Source organism: Hippopotamus amphibius, chromosome X (assembly GCF_030028045.1).
Source record: "Hippopotamus amphibius kiboko isolate mHipAmp2 chromosome X, mHipAmp2.hap2, whole genome shotgun sequence".
NCBI classification, from domain to species: Eukaryota; Metazoa; Chordata; class Mammalia; order Artiodactyla; family Hippopotamidae; genus Hippopotamus; species Hippopotamus amphibius.
The window spans coordinates 23,708,680-23,729,540 of record NC_080203.1 but is presented as its reverse complement, the minus strand read 5'-3'; the positions used below and the strand labels follow the sequence as shown (position 1 = coordinate 23,729,540).

General features: G+C 42.2%; 1 protein-coding gene and 1 pseudogene across 1 annotated transcript in view; both read right to left on the bottom strand.

Annotated features, from left to right (window-relative positions):
- Positions 1-20,861, bottom strand: part of SMARCA1 (SWI/SNF related, matrix associated, actin dependent regulator of chromatin, subfamily a, member 1) — a 531,454-nt gene that overhangs the window by 82,615 nt on the left and 427,978 nt on the right. The window lies entirely within an intron of this gene.
- Positions 10,014-20,861, bottom strand: part of LOC130842178 (arginine and glutamate-rich protein 1-like) — a 216,618-nt pseudogene continuing 205,770 nt past the window's right edge.

The following is a 20,861-nucleotide window of genomic DNA, read 5'->3' as shown; positions in this document are numbered from 1 at the left end:
GGAGATAAGCCTGGGAAGGTAGGCTGGGGCCGGATTAGGAAGGGCTTCAGGTGCCAAGTAGTGTTGTTTGGGTTTTTTACCATAAGCAGTGAGGATGAAGACAGAGGCATTTATGAAAAGGAGGCTGACGCAATGACAGCTGGGCTTTAGAAAGATGACTTTGATGGGCGTTTGGAGTGCAGATAGAAGAGGAGAGAGTAATTTAGGGGGTCATGCAACAGACTAGAGATGACTAACCCTATTTGAGGACACTGGCAGTAGGAGATGAAAGAAGTGAGAATGTTGTCAAGCATCTGTAATTGATTACATTTCAGGGTTGGGGGAACTGAAGGAGGCAGGTGATGTTAAGTTGCACTTCTTGTACCACGCTCTGAATTAGGGAACAAGAAGAGAACTACAATTGTTTTTTGTTTCTTTCATCATTGTTGTTGTTTAAAGGATGAGGAGCTCACTTTGGGACAGTTTGAATTTGTGGTACCTGCAGGATATCTAAGTGAAGAAGTCCCATAAGCTGTTGGAAGTTAAGAGCCAAATTTCAGGAGAAAGGCCAAAACTAAAATATGGAGATTTAAGAAGTCTTTTGCAAGAGTGGATTAGATCATCCAGCAGAGTGGATGAAGGGAAGAAGTAATGGGAACAGTAACCTTTGTTACTTGGGGACTGACTTGAGTCATTTTCATTTAAGTACAATGTGGAATTTGGTTTTGTTTTGTTTTGTTTCTACTAATCAGAACCAAATATGTTGGCCAAGCAATCATGAGAGTACCTCACTAGAAATAAACTGCTATAAGAAAGAGTATGTTCTCTTAACAAATAAAGATATCTTGGCTGAGTAATGTTGACATAAATAAAGCCGTGCATAATGTTAGAGTTAAATCTTTATTTGGCAATTGGGGAAACTCAAGTACAAAAAAAGTGAAGTGATGCCTCCAAAATCACAGTCAGCAAGAGTCAGAGCAAGACTAGAATCCAGTTCTCTTGTTTCATAGTCCAGTGACTCATATTCTCCCCCAACCCCCATCCCACTAACTCACACTGCCCTCTCCTGCCACAACTACAGATTGACATGGTCATTACTGGACTTGATCCTAAGAATTGCAACCATAATTGAAGGTGTTTGGTGGGGACAAGGCATCATGTACCAGGCTGACAGTTGTCTATTTAATATATAGTTAACTATCAATTATTTCTGCCAAAAAGGAAGCCATGTCAAGAAAAGTTCAAAACAATGCATACATTTCAAAATCATTTGAATTTAACACATATTTCAAATTTACATCATTTAAAGTAATCCATGCGCTCCTGAAAGGTTGTTTGCAAAACAGATGTTTGTAAAGAGAATCATCCTTTCTTCCTTGACTTATAGTACAGTTTTTAATATACGGTCTCAGAAAAAAAAATAAAATTTACTGTTTTCAAGATAACTTAATCCTTTCAAATCATTAAGAAGTCTTTAACATATGATAAAATCTGCAGAACACTCTTTGGAGCCTGTGGAAAAAATTTCCACACCCCATAGCATGCCATCTGAAGTTTCCAACCTCTAACTTTCTAGATTCATCTATTACACACCCCTACACCAACCTCTTCTTCTAATGACACTAAACCATTAGCTTTTCCCTCCAACAGTCCACGAACAATCAGGTTTTTCTCTATGCCTTTGCTCATACTGCTCCCTGGTTTTGAAAATGACCTTCTCCATAATCACCCGTCAAAAGTCCTATCTGTTTTTCAAAATCTAGCTTGAATTTCACTTCCCTGTGAAGCCTCCCCATGAAGCCTCCCCGATGACTCCATAGAGAATTATTCTCTCCCTTCTCCATACCTCCCATAGGAAAAGAGAACAGAATCTGAGGGCAAGCAAGTTCTGGGACCCATTTAAGGTATTACCTACTCTTAAAATGTAGGTCAAATTTACCATTCATTCATCTGTCCTTAAAATGTGCTATGAACTAGAGATCATGCTGACTGTTGAGGATACAATGATGAGCAAGAAAGAGCCCATGCTTTCAAGGAGTTCACAGTCAAGCTAGAGGGCAAACCACTAAATAGGTAACTGTAATTAAAGTATGACGAGTGCTATGATAGCCGTGAGTGTTGGACTCGCTCAGAATCTGTCACTTCTTTCTTATTTCTCCCTTTTGTAATGGCAACGTATGTCCTACAACTGTCCTACCATTGTACTTTAGAACCAAGTAACTTGTTTGAACTGGAGAGCAATTTGCCTCAGGATCAACATATCTTGAGTCCCGTTCATATCTGATTTAGGTGATATTTAGCTGAGACTTTCGACTTTAGGCTTTTAAGTTGATGCTGGAACAAGTTATGACTGTCAGGGCTATTGAGATGGAATGAATGTATTTTGTATATGAGAAGAACACGAATGGGGGGGGGGGTGCTGGGAGCAGAATGCTACAGACTGAATATTTATGTGCCCCCCAAAGCTTGTAGTTTGAAACCTCATCCACAGTGTGATGATATTTGGAGGTTGGGCTTTTAGGAGCCCTCATGAATGGGATTAGTGCTCTTATAAAAGAAACCCCATTATATTTTACAATGCCCTTATAAAAAAAAAACTCCTTCCCTCTTCCACCACGTGAAGTTACAGTGAAAAGATGGCCGTCTATGAACAAGGAAGTGGGCTCTCACCAGACACTGAATCTGCCAGCACCTTGATTTTGGACTTCTCAGTCTCCAGAACTGTAAGAAATCAATTTCTGTTGTTTATAAGCCACCCAGTCTATGGTATTTTGTTATAGCAGCCTGAACAAAGAAAAATGGTGAAGGAGAGGGGAAAACCAAGGATTAGTCTTAGGTCTCCAGCTGGGACTACTGGAAGTCATTTACTCAGATAAGAAACACAGAAAAGTAGGAAATTATGAGTCAGAGTGAGAAGTGAGAAAAGATGATTTTGGTTTGAGGTATGTTGAGTGTGAGTTCCTTGTATCACTTAACACTGCATCTGGCATCCAGGAAAGGTTCAGTTCATATTTGTTATTATTTTTCTAAATATTGATAGTAAAGAGACAAGTAGAAGAAGATGAGCTCATGAAATACACTGAGAAGGGATGCCAGCAAGAATGAATAAAAACCGGAAAGGTGTGTAATTTCACAAAAGTCAAAGGTAGAGAGTATTTCAAGTTCAAAGTCCCGGTCTAACAGAGTCAAATGCTGCCAAGAGGTCATATTAAAGGATTAGAAATCATCCCTTGAATTTGTCAATAAAATGTTGTTGCTTTCTCCTACAAGGGCAGTTTCAGTGTCATGAGTGTCGAATCCAAAGTTGAATGTATTTAAAAGTAAGTATTGCTGAGACTTTCACTTCTGGCTAAGATGGAATAACAGGAACGGAACATACCCTCTGACGGAAACAACCAACCAAAAAAAAAGGAACAAAATATATGAACCAATGGTTTTCAGACACCGGGCACCCAAGCAACAAATGACAGTGATCCTTGAACTACGGGAAACAAATGAGGTGAGCCCTACTCCTAGCATTGCCCCAGCTTACTACCTAGAAAGAGTTTCTAGGCCACAGCACAGGGAGGGGAAACCCAGACCTAACTTAACAGAATTTCTGAGTTGATAAGATGCGGCTAGAAGTCTAGAGCGGTTAGGAGGTTAGAGTTTGTTGGGCACGTTTCTGGATAGCAGAGAACTTCACAGAGAGAACTCTGGAGACCTATAAAGAGTCCTCCTTGAATATTCAATTGACTACAGATTAGCATACTCACATGAGGAAACTTCTCAATCCTGGAAGAAAAAAAAAACACACTAATAAAGAATTAGAGGGAACAATACTTAGAGCTCACGCAGGGCAGGAAATAAGGTCTGTTTACGAAGAAGGGGAAAAGAAAGTCATTTCATAATGATAAGTAGGTCAGTTTAACAGGGTATAACAGTCTTAAACACCTATGCACTTAGCAACAAAGCTGTAAAATACATGAAGCAAAAACTGACAGAGCTAAAGGAGAAATTTTAAAAACCCTCAATTATAGTTGAGAACTGTAGCATCTCCCTCTCAGCAACTGACAGAACTACCAGACAGAATATCAGTAAGGACAGAAAAGAGCTGAATAACACAATCAATATAGAGAGAACACTACCTAACATCAGAAGAATATTTTTTTTTCAAGTGCACATGGAACATTTACTAACATGATATTCTAGGCCATAACACAAGTATCAAATTTAAAATGATTCTAAAGTCACACAAGGCATGTTTATTTTTTCTACCAGAATGGAATTGTTAAAATTCATTGACAAAAGGACCTCTGGGAAATCACAACTATCTTTAAGCTAAACAACATATACTTATAAATGACCAATGGATTAAACAAGGAAGCAAAAGGGAAATTAAGAACTGCTTTGAGGACTTCCCTGGTGGTGTAGTGGTTAAGAATCTGCCTGCCAATGCAGGTGACATGGGTTCGATCCCTGGTCCGTAAAGATCCCACGTGCCATGGAGCAACTAAGCCCGTGTGCCAACACTACTGAGCCTGCATGCTGCAACAACTGAAGCCCGCATGCCTAGAGCCTGTGCTCCACAACAAGAGAAGTCACCGTAATGAGAAGCCCACGCACCGCAACAAAGAATAGCCCCCACTCGTCACAACTAGAGAAAGCCCATGCACAGCAATGAAGACCCAGTGCAGCTCCCCCCGACACACACACACACAAAAACACTGCTTTGAATTGAATGAAAATGAAAACACAGCATATGAAAATTTGTAGGGTGTAACTAATACAGTAGTTAGGAGGGGTTTTATAGCATTAAATGCATATATTTGAGAGGAAAAAAGGTCTTCTACGTATAAAACTATAAAAAAAAGGGCAAATGTAATCCAAAATAAGGAGAATAAAGGAAATAAAAAACAGAATGTAGATCTATGAAATAGGAAACAGAAAAAGAAAAATCAATGAAACCAAGAATTGTGTCTTTGAAAGGACCAATAAAAATGATAAACCTAAAGTCAGGCTGACCAGGAAAAAAAGAAACAAATTAACAATATAAGGAATGAGAGTAGTGACATCACCATAGATTCTACAAATATTAAAAGGCTATTAAGAGAATACTATGAAGAACTTTTGTTAATAACGGTGACAACTTAGGTGAAATTGACAAAATCCTTCCAAGACAGAAACTACCAAAGCTCACTGAAGGATAAATAACCTGAATAGACTCATATCTATTAAAAGAATTGAATGTTTAGTTCAAAACCTTCCCAGTAAGAAAACTCCAGGCCCAGATGGTTTCACTGGAGAATTCTAGAAAACATTTAAAGAATAAATAATACCAATTCAATACAAACTTTTTTATAAAGTTGAAGAGAAAGGAATACTTCCCAACTCATTCTATGAGGCCAACATTCCTATTACCAAAGCACAGCAAAGATATTACAGAAGAACTACAGACCAATACCCCTCATGAAAAGGTACATTCTTAACCAAATCTAACCACCCAAATCCGACCTCATTTAAAAGAGAATATATCATGACCAAGTGGGGTTTATCCTAGTATTACAAGGTTGATTTAATATTTGAAAAAATAAGTCACCAGACTAAAAAAGTCAAAACATATGATCATATCAAAAGGTGCAGAAAACACACTTGACAAAATCCACCATCCATTCCTGACCTTAAAAAAAAAAAAAAAAAAACTCTTAGCAAAGTTGGTAAATAAGGAAAATTCCTCAACCTGATAAAAGGCATCCATTAAAAAAAAAGAAAACCACCTACAGCTAACAATCTACTGATACACGCCATAACATGGTTGAATCTCAAAAATATTATACTTATCCAGAGTCAGATGTAAAAAGGTACCTGCTATACTCCATTGACTCAACTGGTATGAAACTCTAGAAGAGATTACAGTGACAAAAAGCAGATAAGTCATTGCCTGGGGCGAGGAAGGTGGACTGACTTTTGAGGTGATAAAAATGTTCTATATACCATGATGGTGGTTATGGCTACACAAGTCATGCATAAATTTGTCAAAACATTAATGTACACTTAAAAAGTATGCATCTTATTATATGTAAATTATACTCTATAATAAAGTTGAAATTTAATAGTAAATGTAGGTGAGGAAGTAGAGATAGTTTACCCTATTCTTTGAGACATGTTGGCTGGAAAGGGGAATATGGGATTAAAGGACACTTTTTGTTTTGTTTATATGTTAAGGAGTCAGTTTATCTGAGGTGGATTAAAAATTGAGAAAGGAGGAAGAGATTAGAGGTACAGAGGACAGCCTTTTGCCATTCCACCATCTTTTCCCACAATTTGAATCTTATGCTTCCCTACTAGATAGGAGTCTCCTTATAATCAGAATTGTTAAGATTTGAAAATCTGTGCTATGATACCTAAACTTCCAAGGAAACATCTCAAGCAGGCCAAAAGTTTGTCTCTGGGCAGCATATGTGAAATCCTCTACCTTCTAGCAAACCTCAATTAATTACCTAGGCCTCGACTATTGGTTAGAAGTGGAGAGTCACTCTCCCCTTTGCCTGCTTTTAACATGACTGCCCTTTGAGTATTATCGAAAGTTAGCCTCTCCCTATACTTGTACAAATGTTTGAAGTAAGAGTGTGAACTTGAAGTAAATATTTAACTATTAAGTGAGATTCTACTTCATTTTAAGTCTTCTTTGTCCAGTTTCTAGTTACACCTCTCATTTACTTTGCCCACCAACTGTTGCACTGCTTTAAATTCTGAAACTGTTTATTTTGGTTACTCAGGATGGAACTCCTTTCCCAAATGCATTTTAATTTCTCAGCATCTATATACTTTGGAAGTTTCCCAAGTAAGATCTGCAATTAAACAGGGGCTACCAATGTCAAAACCCAAAGGGGTGGTTCCAATGTCACAGGTCTCCTTTGCTTTGGCACACCAGTGGGGTAGATAAAATGAGTCCCCTACATATGAACACATTCCATCCTGAGAGCATGTTTGTAAGTCCAACTTGTTCTTAAGTCCAACAAAGTTAGCCTGGGTACCCAACACAATCAGCTACATAGTATTGTACTGTAATAGGTTTATAATACTTTTCACACAAATAATACATAAAAACAAACACAAAAATAAACATTTTTAATTTTACAGTACAGTACCTTGAAAAGTACAGTAGTACAGTACAACAGCTGGCATACAGGGGCTGGTATCGAGTGAAGAGGCAAAAAGAGCCACTGACTGGAGGAGGGAGAGGAGGTGGGAGATTGTAGAGCTGAAGGACTGTCAGCAATAGGAGACAGAGGGCAAGCTGCAATTTCACTCACACCTGATGTTGATGGCACAGGTTCTAGTTCCTCGCTGGATTCAATTCTATCTACCCTCTTGAGAAAACAATCCAGTGATATCTGGGCAGTAGCTCTCTTTTTTTCATCATAGATGACACAGTACCACTGTATTGTACTCTGAAGGGCTGCTACAACCTTTGTGTACCATTTCACCTTTGAGCCCTGTGCCTCAAAAACTAACAGTGCCTCCACCAATAAAGAAAATCCCCTTGCCATTTCCTGTACCATGAATCTCTCTGGTTCTTCAGTTACTTCTCCCTCGTCTCTCTTCCTCCTTTGTCCGGGCCGCTGCGTTTTTCTCATCAGTGCTGCTTTTATGCATGCTTCCAGGCATCCTGGCCTTGAAATAAAGATGCTATACTACTGTACCCTATACAGCACTGTACAGTAAAGTACACAAAAGCACAACTACTTGTAGAGGATGCACGCATGTGACAACGAACACACGTTCGCATCTTTGAAAGTTCACAACTTGAAGGTGCGTATGTAGGGGACTTATGCAGCTTTTAACACCAGGTACCATTTTCACAAGCAGCTCTCATGATCATTGGCCTTGGAGTCTTTTTTTTTTTTTTTGCGGGGGGGTACACCAGGTTCAATCATCTGTTTTTATATACATATCCCCATATTCCCTCCCTTCCTTGACTCCCCCCACCTCGAAGCCTTGGAGTCTTAAACATAAGAAAATGGAGCGAGACAAACTAGACAAAATTTGGTGTTTAGTCTCTTTAACAAATAAAAAGAATACCAGATACATCTGCAGAGACCTTACACTTTCATCCTTGTTCCTATCCTCAGATCTAAGGACAATAGTTCTCATACCGCCACGTCAGCCCTGCGGCTTCTAGGATAAGAGCATGTATATAGCATTTGTTATCATGAAAACAGGTCACCCTTGTCCTATTAACAAAGTAAGCACTTTTTTTTTCTCTTTTAGTAGAAGTGATGGAGATACACTGCAACAGCCTTAACTCCGTTCCCGGTCCTTTTTTATGACCCGTAATACATGTGTCTGAGCTAGCTGACCAGGGTTAGGGACTCAACCTGTGACAAGGGTTAGAGTTCAGCCTACAATTAAGGTTAGGGCCTCAGCCTGAGGCTAGGACTATGTTTAGGGTTAAAAGGTATGGCCTGAGTTCAGTCTGTAGCCAGCAGCAGAGTAAAGCGACCTGGCCCAAATGAGAAGAAACCTACAAGCTTGGTCTCATTAGCACAAGGCTCTGCCCAGCTGAGTTAAGCAGCCAACGTCTGCTTTGGAAGAGCGACACAAGAGCACCCTGGGAGCCATCGCATGTGGGTCCTTCAACCTCTGCTGACAATTAGCTGAGAAAGTCATTTCCTCTCACCATGCTTCCCATTACCCAATCCTCCAAGTGTGGAACAGGATCATTATTTCTCACCATGGGACGAGGACGTAGGAGGGGAGGAGAGCGAGGAGGCGGCAATGAGCTTGAATGAACATTTGCAGCTTCTTTTCTCCCCTGTCCAGCAAGCCTCTATCTCACTGCAAAGAAAGCCAAGCCTCTTATTTTAACCCTCCAAGCATCTGCTCCTGTCTGTTGCTCCTAGCCATAATCTGAGTACTTACTGGTTTCCTGAAAATACACACACACGCGCACACACACACTTTGCAATTAGAAGTGTTAAGGTTTGAAAAGATGCACAACGATATCTGGATTTCCAACTAGAAATCTCAAGCAAGCCAAGAAGTACACACACTGCTTCTACAGGATAGGTATAGGGTAGCTTAGTCCTTTCAGAAAGGAATTCACTAAACAACATCTTTACACAGGGCGATGAGTGCACTAGATACTAAAGTGGGAGGAGAAGTGAGGAAGATCTGGCATCATTCAATTGCCCAATGGGCTGCTTTTCCTAGTGCCCAGGCCACCGACTGCCCCTGATGCCACACTCCGAAATTCCAGCAGCTCCTGGGAGTAGGGATGGTGTGACCAGCTCTAAAAAAGTTTCATCATGGTCCTTGAGCAGTAAAACTCAAAGTACACATAATGGGCCAAGAGGAGTATTTAGGTAACAAAGAATAAATACCACTGCTGCTGATCACAGTATTTTTTTTTTCAGCAAAATCATTTATTTACACATGGGGAATGCTGGTTTGATTTTGTCAATGAAATAAAAACAAGTTGAACAGAGACAATACTGAACTGTATATATATTTTGTATCAGAGCTGACCAACTGTTTCCTTACTTGTGTCAGGAACATCGAGAGTAACAGTATCACGAGGACACTGGTTAACAATACACCACAAAGGTCCAGGGACACCCTGGGCGCTTCCAATGCAATTACCAACTTTTTCTTTTTTCATAAATATATAAAAAAACAAAAAGTCAGCAAAACCAGCATTATGATGCAGTAAACAGAGTATAACTCTGAAGTCAGTGGGTCAGTAAAAACCTTATCAGACCATCCATAGTTTACAAAGTGATCTGCTCTTCTTCAGATCATGGATACAGAATCCAACGGGTGAAAAATATATCGCTTCTTAGAAGAGAACAAGGATCTGATAAGGGTTTGACTTAATGGACGTCAAAGGGGAGGAGGCGGAGGAACTGCAGAGCACAGTCCCTATTAGAACAAGCGAACTTTCCAGATTTTCCAAATTAAAAAAACAAAAACAAAACAAAACACCACTTCAACATGAAGCTACCATACAAAGTTTTCCCATTTTTCTTTGTAAAAAGTTCCGAGTCTGCAATTCAATCCTGGGTTTTTAATGAGAAGGACAGTTTTGGCCTGGACTTCCCCTTGCCCAGGATAATTTTTTGTTCTTCTGTTTGTTGACGTTGTGGCTCTTGTTCTAGTTTCATCCTTTCCTCATGAATCGTTCTTTGTTCCTTAACAATTCTCAACTGTTCTTCAGCCAGTCTGGCTTGTGCTTCTGCAATTTTTCGGTTATTCTCTTCTAGTATTCGCTCTAGCTCCTCACGTTTTGCACGTTCTTTCTGCTCTCTGGCTTTTTGTGCTGCAAGCTCAGCTTGTCTCTGTCGCTCGAGTTCTTCGAGCAACTGCTTTTCCATGATGCGCTTGGCTTCCTGCACCCTTCGGAGAACTTCTCGCTCAATTTCATCCTTCCTTTTCTCCAATTCTTCCTCTACCCTTTTTGCCACCAATTCTTCCACTCTTCGTGCTGTTTCTTCCTCGATGAGTTTTTCTTCTATTTCCTGCTGCCGAATTTTTCACTGCCGCTCGAACTCCGCTTTCTTCTCCTCCTCCTCCCGCTTCTGCTTCTCGTCCAGGCTGCTGCTCTTGCTCACCGTGCGCCCGAAGATGTCGATGCGGTCGGGTGGGGACGAGGCGCGCTCCCGGTCCCGCTCGCGCCGAGACACGGCCGTGCTGGTGGAGCGCGAGCGGGACCGCGACTCCCGCCGCCGGTTCCCTTTACTTTCCCGGGACTTGGAGCGCTTCCGCACGCGCTCCTTGTCCCGAGACCGCGACCGGCTCCGATCGCAATATTTTAGATCACTTAGATTTTAGATCAGGATAACACTACTGGAAATCAGTTTTCTATTGGTAGTGCAGTCTCTACCCCAGTGACCACCAGTCTTTCCCCAGCTCCATTGGTTTAGCAGTTCTAGGTTCATTTCTTCAGGGAGAGGTCACCAAAAAAAAGCAGGGAAAAACCTTTCAGCTTTGGTGTCCAAAAGCTTAGGTTCTGAGTGTGCTAGAGAGGACAGAGGGTAAAGTCAATATGTTTACTGAAGAGAGAAATACTTCATATTTCCTCTGACTAGAAAAGACCCTTCACTGTGACAAAGGAAGAGACAGGGAAACATTGACATTATAAGTGTGCCTTGAATCCAGTTGAGAGGGCCTTTGCAACCTGCTTCCTGACCAGAAGCTTGGGGAATGGAGAGGAAAAGAAATTTCTGAGCCTGATCATGGCCTGGAAGGAGCAGAATGATTTCCAAGTCCTCAAATGAAGCATGAAAGTATCAGAAAAAGCCATTAGAGCTTAAGGGCACAGGTGGAGGGATATCAAAGGTGTGGCCTGTCCTGTATATGACACGGAGGACCAGAGGGCTCCCCAGTGTTCATGACCCAGGGAAAAGAGGGAGGTATCTTTGAATAAAACAATATTTTGCCATCTGAGGGGTAGGAGGAGTCAAAAAGAAAGTTGCACTACAGAAACCTAAATTTGTGGGCAGAGATTTGAACATACTACCCCAATATGTATAAATTGACTATGTCCCTGAATTAATCCACTTTATGGGTTCCTTAAATCTAGCTGAAAGTTGATTATTTAGTGGGGAATGGGGTGTTATTGAATGGTGTCAACTCCCAAAATTATATCACACAGTTGATAAGGAAAACAGAGGTCCCGAAATGGAGCCTCACAGGTGCACATAATATCAAATTCTAACTGCATGTAAAAATTAGACAGCAATTAAATGAGGACCATTATGCCGGTGGATGGTACAATTTTCTGCAGGAGAAGCTGTCTGTCACATTTGAGATATATATATGGAGGTGACATCAGATACTTGTACAGTGTAATTCATTTTCTTGTCAAATATCTGATCTTAGGCATACTGTAATGTGTAACTTACAGTTCTAGAAACACAGAAGCCTGTGTGTGTGCACGCCCACACACACGTGTGCATATGTGCACATCACACTGCTCAAAATCAAAGCCTCAAACCAACAAGGACCTAAAATATACAGGGAACTCTGCTCAATATTCTGAAATAACTTAAATGGGATAACAATTTGAAAAAGAACAGACACAGGACTTTCCTGGTGGCCCAATAGTTAAGACTCTGCACTTCTGCAGGGGCCATGGTTTCGATCCCTGGTCGGGGAACTAAGATCCTGCACACCACATGGCACAGCCAAAATGTTTTTTTAATTTTTTGTTTTAAATAATAAAAGGGTGAATTTTTAGAAAAAGAAAAGAAAAAGAAGATACATGTACTGTATAACTGAATCACTTTGCTGTACACCTGAAACTAACACAACACTGCTAATCAACGATACTCCAATATAAAATAAAGATTTGAAAACAAAATCAGAGCCTCCAGATGAATGCGAATATCCTCTCCTCCAGATCTTAGCTTACGGATTTCTAGGTATGCTTTTAAAGTGCTCACTCCAATAGCAATCATAAGTGACTGTCCATTAGACGTTCGTCTCAGACCCCCTTCCGGAACACTTCAGAGGGGTGCTTGCTGCCATCACTCTCTCTCTTCATGTCTTACCTCAATGCTCTCTTGAGTTTTGTCACCTTCAGTCTGGAAGTGACTCAAGGCCCAGCTTCCCCGGACTACCCCCAACTTCTGATGAGTTTGACCTATTTTTCATTTCCTCAATTCTGACACCCAGGTCACTTTCCCACACACTCCTCCTCTGACAGCCTGTCAGTCTTCTCCCCACAAAACCACCAGCACTGGCCATCGTGATGACTCCTAAGATTTCCTCCACGGCTTTCAGATGTGTCTCTTATTTTCCTATGGATCAGATTCAACCTAAGGAGGCAGCATAGTGTAATGACAAAAAGCACCAGACTTGAAGTGCTTACACTCAAAAAGCTTCAAGTTCAAGTCTCTTCCTGCCATTGACTTGCTGGGAACCTTTTAACCAGTCACATCACAGTTCTCAGGCCTTAGTTTCCTCGTGGATAAATTTGAGGGGTAAACTAAACCAAGATACTGTAAGCTGGAGATGTGTATGGTGAACTGGGCCCACTGCCGTATTGTGTTTGGCCTGCATAGTGTTGAATTCTTTTTTTAATCATTGCAGGTAGCTAATACACACTCTACTTTCTCAAAACGCCCATAACTCTTTAATGCCTTCCGCCCAGCGACTTCACTGCTGGGCATATGCATTCAGGACACTGGCTCAGGTGCTTTGTACCTAATGTTTGTTCCACTATGAGAGATGCTCATGCCTTGTCATTCTTTCACTCTTCTGACAGGCACCTCCCACTCCACACCAAGCTAGACCTGAACAAGGTTTTCACAGGTGATAGTTGGGACTTCAGATGTCTGTCTGGCCATCATTCACAAAGAACCTACCCCATCCATAATGATCCACAACTCCAGTCTCCCGCCTCCTCCAGATCACCAGTCACTCTGCATGGGACAGGCCATCCCAGGACACTACTATTCCAGAACCCTCTGGCATTCTGAGGCCAGAAACAACAGCGAGTGCCACCCAGGTTTCAATCCCTTCAAAGGAAAAAGCTTTGAAATGTTCATAAAAGCAGCTCAGCAAGCTTTTTGGATATCAAATCTCTTACAAAACAACATTTTGATGTGTTAAATATAAATCAATTGGAAGCACATGGATTCCATAGGTTCTAAAATGTACCGGGGCTTAAAAACGAAGGCAAACATCTTAGTGTAGTGCCTGGGGATATTTGCTAGCTGCAAAATATTGGAGGATAAAGTGGGTTTTGATATTTCATAGGATTTCAACTACAATGAGGTTTCTTATCTCTTCCCATCCCTTCGCTGCCTTCTCACTTCAGTGCAGCCCAACAGTATTACCAAGTCACTAACCAGTAATAAAAAGAGGATGCTAATGCAATCTATGTCCTCCGGGAGACCTAAAGTCCGGTGGCAGAGACTTGTAGCCAGCTTTCACGTAGCCCCACGTCTGAACGTAGACTCTCCTTTAGAGCTGGGAAGACATTCTCTTCGATAGCACGTTACAAATCTGATGGAAAGAAATTCCTGCTCTCAGGGAACTCCCTATCCAGCTAGTAAGACAGAAAAACACCCACAGCATCTTCAATAAGAAGATCTCGTAAACTAAATTCCTAAAGTGGGTATTGACAAAGAAAATATAACCATGATTCAGACTGTCTTTGGATTCATATTCTTTGCTACTTAGAACAATATAATTAATGGGTGCTAATAACAGTAACAATACTACTACTACTAATAATAAGGTCTTCCATTTATCAGTGCCCTATGTGACAGGCACTGAACTAGGCATTTTATGTCCATGTGTATACATTTTCTTATTTAATCCACCCAACAATGCTACAAGGTAGACATTAATAGCCCTATTCAGAAGATATGGAAACAATCTCTGACAACAGGGTTATATGTAGTTCACTAACATTTAGGTGCTTTTTGGTCACACATACTCTATTGAGTACCGTATCCTTATTCCCTTTCTTCACTGACAATTCCTGATAAACACCACGTTTGTCTCCTATTTTATATTCCCTTTCCAACAAAAATTTATATTCCTTACTTGGAAGAAAGCCAAGCCTTGACTCTAAGCACCCTGGGTGTTCAATCCATAGAGGTAGCTAAATGACTGACTTTTTGTCATTCAGGCTCAACTCTGCTAAAGCCATACTTAAGCCACACTGCCAGTGCCCAGGTGTCACATGGAGTTTTGCATGAACCAGTGCTCTTGATTTTTTATGTTCGTCCCTCCTGCTCTCCACAACACTGAGGCATGAGTCCATGGTTGTTTTGGCCAGGAGACAAATCTGAAGTAAAGACAAGCGTGCTGCACAGTGTTTGTTCCCCTCCCATCTGATGACTATGGCTTTCCCACTGGTCAGGCCCATCACTCATGCATGGCTTCTGCTTCCCTGGGGAAGAGTCCTCCCCAGGAGGCTCCTGAGCTGAGGCTCACATGCCCCACTGGTTCACCAGCTGTGTCTAAAGAACCCTAATCCCAGTCGATGCTCAAACTGGGTGGGACCAGGGGACTCAGTGAGTAGAAATGTTGTGGGCTGGAGAGTCAGGGGCCAAGGTCTAAACTTAGGAAGGTAGGCAAAGTCACAGGAATTTCTTGACCAAGCCGACCTGGAAGACAATTATTGAGCCAATGCAACCTGAAACCTCCAGAGGACATAATAATAGTAATTTTCAAAAAATTTTATCCAGATCACTCCTCATTCATATGAATTCTTGCAAAGAGACTCATTATTTCTCATAAAATTGGGAAGCTGGTTGGCATCTTGCATAGGAAATGCATGCCAGACGTCCTGGGTACAAATCCCAGCTCTAACGCTGACCCTACCTGCATGACCTTAAACAAGTGTCTTCACTGCTCCATGCCTCTGTTTTTTACCACCTGTAAAATGGGGCGAAGAACAGTACCTACCTCACAGCACTGCTGTGATGATTAAATGAATAAATACACAGGAAGCTTGTGAAACACCTAGATGCTTAATGTTGGCTTTTTGTTATCATAATAGCTGGACATTGAATGGCTCTGATTACAGGAGGGACAGGCATGGGTGTCCCAGAGCCCACCCCCTAACCTGGCACACTTTCAAAGTCATTGCTTCACTACAACCCTCCACCCAGGTTCCAAAGCCCTCTCTTTAGTATCTGACCTCTTCTTAACACTTGCAGGGATGAGGGCTTCATTACCTTAAAAATATGTTACCATCTGTAATTATCCCAGACATCGGACTCTTCTAATAGTGACTCAACATTTACCACCCAGTGGTGTGGTAAGTGCCATTAATGCAAGAGGCAACAGGGTAGAGCAGAAAGCAGTTGCCCTTTCGGCAGACAGACCTAGAATCCCGTCTCTGCAACTTCTTAGCTGTGTAACTTTGGGGAAGTCGCTTAACCTCTCTGAGCCTCTGTTCCCTCATCTGGAAAATGAGGATAACATCATCATCTAAGGCACAGACTTGCAGCTATGGACTGAATTGTGCCCCTCCCCTTTGAAAGAAAAATTCATATGTAGAAGCCCTAATCCCCAATGTGACTGCATGGGAGATATGGTCTTTAGGAGGTAATTAAGGTTAAATGAGGTCATAAAGATGGGGTCCTAATAAGATAGGACTGTGGCCTTATAGGAAGAGGAAGAAAGTCCCCCTCCCTCACTCCATGAGCACACAGTAAGGAAAGGCCAGGTGAGCACACAGCAAGAAGGCTGCTGTCTGCAAGCCAAGAAGAGAGCTCTACACTAGGATGAATTGGCCAACATTCTTGATCTTAGGCTTTCCCGCCTCCAAAACTGTAAAAAAAATAAAATACTCTTATTTAAGCCATCCAGTTATGGCAGCCCTAGCTGACTAATACCGTTGCTCTGAAGATTAAATGAGGTAATATGTGCAAAGTGCCTGGCACAAGGGCAGCACTCAAGAAGTGGCATTTTTATTTTTAGTTCTTAGTTCTGCCCTGGCCAGATAATTAAAGGCAGATGGCAGGGAGGACACACCACAGCAGTTTGCCAGACGCAGTCAGTACTTGCCTCTTCATTTGGACTCATTACATGTGCCTGTCTCCATGACTACTATAAGCTCCCTGAGGGCAGAGAACATGTTTTAGTCCTTTCTGTAGCTCTACCATCTAGAATAGGGTGTATGCTAGGGGTAAACGCCAGGGTAATGAATGGATGAACACACAGCCGTACCCATTAGTGGGCATTTGGAAGCCTCCTGGCCACAGAGACCCTGATCCTCACACACAGAAGCCTGAGGATGATTTGTTCTTATCTGGGGCTCTTTAACTGACAGCAAGCTTGCTTCCCCTCAGCCAGAGAACACTGAGCAGAAAAAACAGCCAGCCACAGTTACCAGACTTCTTTAGCAACAGGGCTCATGAGATTCCTGCACATCTCGACCCCACATTTGCAAGTATTCTCACTTACTGGAAGATATAACATGCTCCTACTCAGGACATGTTCCCCTTGTCAAAGACGCAATTCCAAACGATGGAAAAGGGCTGAGTGAGTTCAACGCTAACTTCGCGAGGCAGGTCTCATCAGATTTATCATCTTAATTCATTACTTTGAGTGAAATAAACGTAGCTGGTTTTTGCCGAACTGTCTCAGAGCTTATGGGCAGAGTATTAGGAATAATTGTACTAAATGATTTTCTAAATCTTTTGGAAGAACAGGAGTCAACCGGGACCGTTATTATTGTTTGTGCATGTGTGTGTAGTTATTCTTCTTTGTGTGAAGTTTGGTTTGGAACGGTAGGTAATGAAGTTTGGGCCAAAGGGGCTTAGTAATATAATGCAAATCCTTTGATAATAGAAGGTGCTGCTATAAAGCAGACACTGCACCACACCTCAGAAAAATTTTCCCAGAACACAAGAGGCAGAAGGGAAGAAGAGAAAGAGGCAGAGAGAGAGAGAAAACGTAAGAATAGCCACAGCAGTTTGATATGGGGAAAACCTGGAAGAAAATCTAGCTCCTGGAAGAAGAGAGAGGATATATGACCTGGACATGAATGCCTTTCTCCAACAGAAAGGAGTGGATTTTCCCAGAGCCATTCAAATTCTTCTGCCCATGGGATCTATGGCGAATCTGGGAGTAGAATAATAATCATAATATAAACAACAACAGCTAGCATTCATCAAATGCTTATCATAAGCCAATCACACTGCAAAGGTTAGTTCATTTAATCCTCACAACATCCTTGTGAGGCAGGTATTATCCCTGAGTTATAGACAGGGAAACTGAAGCTCAGAGGGGTCATGTGAAGGGTCCAAGGTCAAACAGCTTAGGAGCAGAGCCCTGATTTGAACCTATATTTGACAGACTAAAGAGAGGCACTCAAACTGCCTCTCACCTCATCTACTGATCAGGCTGAGGCCAGTATCGTTCTTAACTGTCTTTCTCCCATCCTATCAGTGACTGTATAAACTAATCATGTCCTGTCTTTCTTTGCCTTTAAAAAGATGCAGCTTCTTCAGTCTGAAATCTGTTTTCATTTGGCTGGGCCCAACCCTTTGACCATTTCCATTAAGTGTGTGGCTCCGTGGGTGTAGATCGGTGGGTGCCGTGAGGGAGACAGGTAGTGGGGAAGGAGAGAGAAGGAAGATTGGGGGTAAAACAAGGCTGTTCAGAGACGGCCTTGGACACACAGCTCTGTGGCTAGATGCTGCATCGCATTCCTCTTTATGTTAGATAACCTTCTCCCTACAGACTCCAAAAGCCCCCAGGACCTGCAATGAGGAAAAGCAGAGGCTGAAATGGCCTGGAAGCACCTGATGCCTTCTCCACCGCATGGGAGACTGGGATTCAGGGTGAATCTGAGGCTTCTTGAAGCCCTCCCAGGAAAGAGGCTCCCTTTGGAAGGGAGCTTGTTCCACTGCAGGGCACTGGCTCCTCCTGCAGGCCTGCCCTAGGAATGACTTCTGTTTTTAGCTCTGCCTGTCTGTTCTTGCCATTTGAGATGAAAAGATCCACCCTGGGCAGTCACCCTCCCCCTCCCACTTCTGGCCCCCTCCAAGGTGGGCAGAAGAAGAAAGAATTATCCAGGAAACGGCCTGCCCCTCTTCCGCTCCTGGCCAATTACTCTGAGCCTAAGCAGCAACCCTCTTGGAGGGAGGTTTGATGAACTATTCATCACACTCCTAAATAATTCATTTCCCTTTGAGAGCCAGCAGCCCACAGGAGCTGTAAGGTTTTCTTAAGTTGACACCTTTTGAGAGATGAAAAATAAAGCAAAAGCCCCCTTTTAGAGAAACCACAGTTGCTTTATATGCTGTTTTCCTGTATCTCTCTTCCCATGTTACAGGGCTCTTCTGCTCTGCCCCATTCCTTGAGCTTGGTCTCCTATTGTGTTCTTTGCTTTTTGTTATTCAAACAACTCTACTTTGTAGGATCCCCTGTGCAGAGCCTTCTAGCATTATGTCTTTCTCCCCTGGCCCTTTGGGCTTCCAGTGTATAACAACCCAACGGACTTTAAATTGAGGATATAAGAGCAAGAGGTAGGCACAAGATTGGGGGGTGGGGGATTGGTTGCCTCGAATGAGATGTGGGCAGAGCACTTCAGGGAGTTCAGGATCTCTCCTTTGTTCTGACTTTGGCTGCCCTGACACAGCTCTACTACTTGTGAGTCTGCGAACATCTTCCCACCCTTTCCTTGATTTTTACCCAAAAAGCAAAAAAAAAAAAAAAAAAAAAAAAAAAAAGAGCTCCAGAGAGCTCTCCTCCAGGCCAGCGCCAGGGCCAAACGCATTGTATGAGGCTTCCCTGCCTGTATTTCCAGCCACCCACGCACCCCAGAGACCCATTTTATACACAGGAAGCAGGCTACAGGGGATTGTGAGGGTGGAAGATGCCAGGCTGAGACTAATTATCTTCTCTGGTGCTGACTCCACCTCCTCCTGCTGGCCTTACAGCTCTGGGGCTCTGACTGCACCCTGACAGCAATGGCACCCGTCCCCATCTGCCACGCTCCAGGGGAGGCTCAGCTGAGCCGAGCAGGTCTGGGCAGGAGCTCCCGTCCCCCCACCCACACTGACCTTTGCCTGGTATCTTTCTCTTTTCTCTTTCCTGCACTTCTTAGCGAAAACATAACAGATTTGGAGCCAGAGTAAATAAAAGGATTTAGGATGAAAAATGAAATTGACACCTGCCCCGAAATAGTTTAGCCTCCTCAAACTCACCCTGCTTCAACCAAATATCACCCAAGAAAATTAACACAATTAGAAATGTTGCTTACTGAACAAGCAGGAAGCCTCATTGATCAGGGTGAGCAAGCAAACAGCTTGAGGTATGCCTCCCTTTAAGCAAAGACAATGAGGAAATCCGGCTTTCTCAAATGCTTTCCTCTTAGCGTCCACTGCTCTTGTTTATTTTAAAAACATTTCATAATGGAATTCCCAATCTTATTTTAAAAAAACAATTAAAATAAAAACAACTAAAAAAAAGTTTCAAATGTGCTTATATTTGTCAGCAATACTTCTGGTTTTTTTTAAGACCCGGATTGCTTTAATAAGAAAAATGTGCTGATATAAAAGAAGGTTCATAAAACTGCAGCTCTAAAAGCACTCAACAGTATAAAGTATAGAGATGTATCCCAGAACGTAGAGTGAGGCTTGGGGCACACTATGAGCAGATGGAGAAAGTTGCAAACGTTGGACTCGACCATCACCTTAGTGCTACAATTACGCTTCACCTTCCAGGTAAGATTGTAGTTTCACAACAGCACAGAGGAATAAACAGATTTAACTAATAAGAGATATTCCCTTTGATGGTTAATGTTATGTATCAACTTGACTGGGCCACAGGGTGCCCAGATATTTGGTCAAACATCATGCTGGGTGTGTCTGCGAGGGTGTATTTGGATGAGGTTAACATGAGGCTGAGTAAAGCAGATGGCACTCCCTAACATGGGTGGGCCTCGTCTAATCAGGTGAAGGTCTGACTACAACAATAAGGCTGACCCTCATGCTAAGAAGGGAGGACTACTCCCACCTGACTGCTTAAGCTGGGGTATTGGTCTATTCCTACCTTCGGACTTGAACTAAAATATTGACCATTCTTGGATCTCAAGCCTGCCAGCTTTTGGATTGGAACTTATGCTGCTGGCTTTCCTGGTGCTCAGGCTTTAAGACGTGGACTAGAAGTACATCATCAGTTCTCCTAGCTATAGAATTTGGACTTCTCAGCCTCTACAATTATGTAAGGCAACTCCTTACAACAAATCTCTTTCTTTTCTTTTATATATAATATCCTATTGGTTCTCTTTCACTGGAGACCCTTAACATGGTCCCTATGTTATAGATCAGGGCTCTCCAAAGTGTGATCCCATCCCCATAGGTAAATATTTTCAGTATGTTCCCCAATAGGTGGATATTTGACACTAAACTCCCTGGAATCAAATC